The following is a 3,605-nucleotide window of genomic DNA, read 5'->3' on the forward strand; positions in this document are numbered from 1 at the left end:
AGTAATGGCCTGAAACATGAAGGGAGAATGCTTAAGCTAGATAAGATGAAGAAATTCTTAGTCATGAGGTCAATGAGGCAATCTAATAGGGTACCCAGGGAGGTAGTCAAGATAGCATCACTAAATACTATTCAGACTCAAGGGAAAATTAATGAGACAAGATCTGGATGGGAGAATGAGAAATTTTATATTTTTAGACAAGGAAGAAATAATCTATTATAGGTAACCCACGATGCAGCTTTTAAATAGTTTGCCTATGAAAAATATTAATTCTGATTGGTATTAAAGTTTCATAATTTAAGGAAAAATAATACATTTCAAAGTGATTTTTAAAGGCTTTAATCAGTACTTATGAAATAAATATTTACCTTTTTTCCAGACACTTTTCTAGGCTTATAAATATATACCAGGAATATCATGTAAGGACATGAAATATTGATTTCTAATAGTGCATTGATGACCTCATTGATGACCTCAAACAATATATGTAGTTAAAAACTAGAATAGAGTTGTCTCAGTTTTCACAAACTGAATTTGAACTAATGCTTCACTCATATAGTAGCACACAGAAATGTACAGGGATGCCTGGGTGGCTCAGGGGATTAAAGCCTCTGCCTTTGGCTTGGGTCATGATCCCAGGGTCCTGGGATCAAGCCCCGCATCGGGCTCCCTGCTCAGTGGGGAGCCTGCTTCCCTCTATCTCTCTGCCTGCCTCTCTGCCCACTTGTGATCTGTCAAATAAATAAAAATCTTAAAAAAAAAGAAATATACAATAGTACTTGATATACATGTTACTCTGAAAATGGCATGCTATTTGCAAGTGCTTTAACTCATCCAGTCAATATTGCCTAATTTTTTCCTTCTGTTTCATTATGCTATTCAACAAAGGTAATTAATAGATTGTGCTTTATTTTTACAGATTAATGTACCCTATAATGATTAAATATAAAAACTATATTTTATATAACTATGCTATATAAGTAATGTAGATTCATTCATGGATTACATTAGGTAAACTTAGAGTAAGATTTGAAGTATAATTGCTACATAAATCACTGTAAATATTTAAATTATGCGGTTTGATTAGTTTGGATATACATGTATGCCTTTAAGTCATTACTACAGTTAAAATAATGAACATAACTACTACATCCAAAATTCCTCTTTTCTAATCTCTTCCTCTCATCCTTCTGCCTACCATACCCATCATCAGACAATCATTGACCTTCTTTCTCTCAATATTGATTATTTTGAATATTCTATAACATTTTATATAAATGGAATAATAAAGTACCTATTCTTTATCGTCTGGCTACTTTTATTCAGCATAATTATCTTGAGATTCATTTATGCTATTGAGTAGATAAATAGATCACTCCTTTTTATTGCTGAATAGTAATCCCATGTATAAGTGTACCATAATTTGCTTGTCTATTCACTTATTCATGGATATGTTAGCTGTTGTTAGCAATTTGGGATTACTAAAAATAAAACTGTTAGGAATACACATGTAAAAATCTTTCCATAGAAATATATTTTCACTTATTTTGGTAAATAATTTGGAGTGAAATGACCAGTACCTACAAAGTTTTGGGAAACTCCCAGCCTGTTTGCAAAATATTGTACTATTATACATTCCTTCTAGCAGGGGAACAGTTTTATTATGGAGTCATTCTACTAGGTATGTAGTGGTATCTTTCTTTCATTTAAAATGGCATTCTCCTAATGATTAATGGTGTTGAACATATCTTATGGTTTGTTTGCAATCCATTTGTCTTCTTTCATTACACATGTCTTCAAATCCTTTGTTCATGTTTAAATGGCTTGCAGTTTGTCCAATATGTGACTTGAACATTAAAAAAAAAAATTCCCTTGTGCTCGCTTCGGCAGCACATATACTAAAATTGGAACGATACAGAGAAGATTAGCATGGCCCCTGCGCAAAAAAAAAAAAAATTCCCTTAGTGTCTTTCCAGGAGTTTAATTTTGACAGAAGACTATTTATTTATTTATTTTATGGCTCATACTTTTGGTGTCTAAAAAACAAAATTCCACCAGCATTTTTCGAAGAGCTGGAACAACCATCCTAAAATTTGTATGGAACCAGAAGAGACCTCAAATTGCTATGGAAATATTGAAAATGAAAAACAAAACTGGGGGCATCACGTTGCTTGATCTCAAGCTCTACCTCAAAGCTGTGATAACCAAGCGAGCATGATACTGTCACAAAAACAGACACATAGACCAGTGGAACAGAGTAGAGAGCCCAGATATGGACCTGCAACTCTATGGTCAAATAATCTTCCACAAAGCAGGAAAAAATATACTTTGGAAAAAAGACATAAAAAAGACAGCCTCTTTAATAAATGGTGTTGGGAAAATTGGACAGCCACGTGCAGAAAAATGAAATTGGACCATTTCCTTACACCACACACAAAAATAGACTCAAAATGGATTAAGGACCTCAATGTGAGAAAGGAATCCATCAAAATCCTTGAGGAGAACACAGGCAGCAACCTCTTCAACCTCAGCCGCAGCAACATCTTCCTAGGAACATCGCCAAAGGCAAGGGAAGCAAAGGCAAAAATGAACTATTGGGATTTCATCAAGATCAAAAGCTTTTGCACAGCAAAGGAAACAGTTAACAAAATCAAAAGACAACTGACAGAATGGGAGAAGATATTTGCAAACGACATATCAGATAAAGGACTAGTGTCCAAAATCTATGAAGAACTTAACAAACTCAACATCCAAAGAACAAATAATCCAATCAAGAAATGGGCAGAGGACATGAACAGACGTTTCTGCAAAGAAGACATCTAGATGGCCAACAGACACATGAAAAAGTGCTCCATATCACTCGGCATCAGGGAAATACAAATCAAAACCACAATGAGATATCACCTCACACCAGTCAGAATGGCTAAAATCAACAAGTCAGGAAATGACAGATGCTGGCGAGGATGCGGAGAAAGGGGAACCCTCCTACACTGGTGGTGGGAATGCAAGCTGGTGCAACCACTCTGGAAAACAGCTTGGAGGTTCCTCAAAATGTTGAAAATAGAACTGCCCTATGACCCAGCAATTGCACTACTGGGTATTTACCCTAAAGATACAAACTTAGTGATCCAAAGGGGCACGTGCACTCGAATGTTTATAGCAGCAATGTCCACAATAGCCAAACTATGGAAAGAACCTAGATGTCCATCAACAGATGAATGGATCAAGAAGATGTGGTATTTATACACAATGGAATACTATGCAGCCATCAAAATAAATGAAATCTTGCCATTTGCGACAACATGAATGGAACTAGAGAGTATCATGCTTAGCGAAATAAGTCAAGCGGAGAAAGACAACTATCATATGATCTCCCTGATATGAGGAAGTGGTGATGCAACATGGGGGCTTAAGTGGGTAGGAGAAGAATCCATGAAACAAGATGGGATAGGGAGGGAGACAAACCATAAGTGACTCTTAATCTCACGAAACAAACTGTGGGTTGCTGGGGAGAGGGGGGTTGGGAGAAGGGGGGTAGGGTTATGGACATTGGGGAGGGTATGTGCTTTTGGGTAAATTGGAAGGGGTGGTGAACCATGAGAGAC

General features: G+C 36.3%; 1 non-coding gene across 1 annotated transcript; it reads left to right on the forward strand.

Annotated features, from left to right (window-relative positions):
* Positions 1 to 1,874: 1,874 nt before the first annotated feature.
* On the forward strand, positions 1,875 to 1,982 carry LOC122890708. Its single transcript, XR_006381154.1, has one exon. It is a non-coding gene; the product is annotated as a U6 spliceosomal RNA (small nuclear RNA).
* Positions 1,983 to 3,605: the final 1,623 nt, after the last annotated feature.

The sequence above is a fragment of the Neovison vison genome, chromosome 11, assembly GCF_020171115.1.
Source record: "Neovison vison isolate M4711 chromosome 11, ASM_NN_V1, whole genome shotgun sequence".
Taxonomy (NCBI): domain Eukaryota; kingdom Metazoa; phylum Chordata; class Mammalia; order Carnivora; family Mustelidae; genus Neogale; species Neogale vison.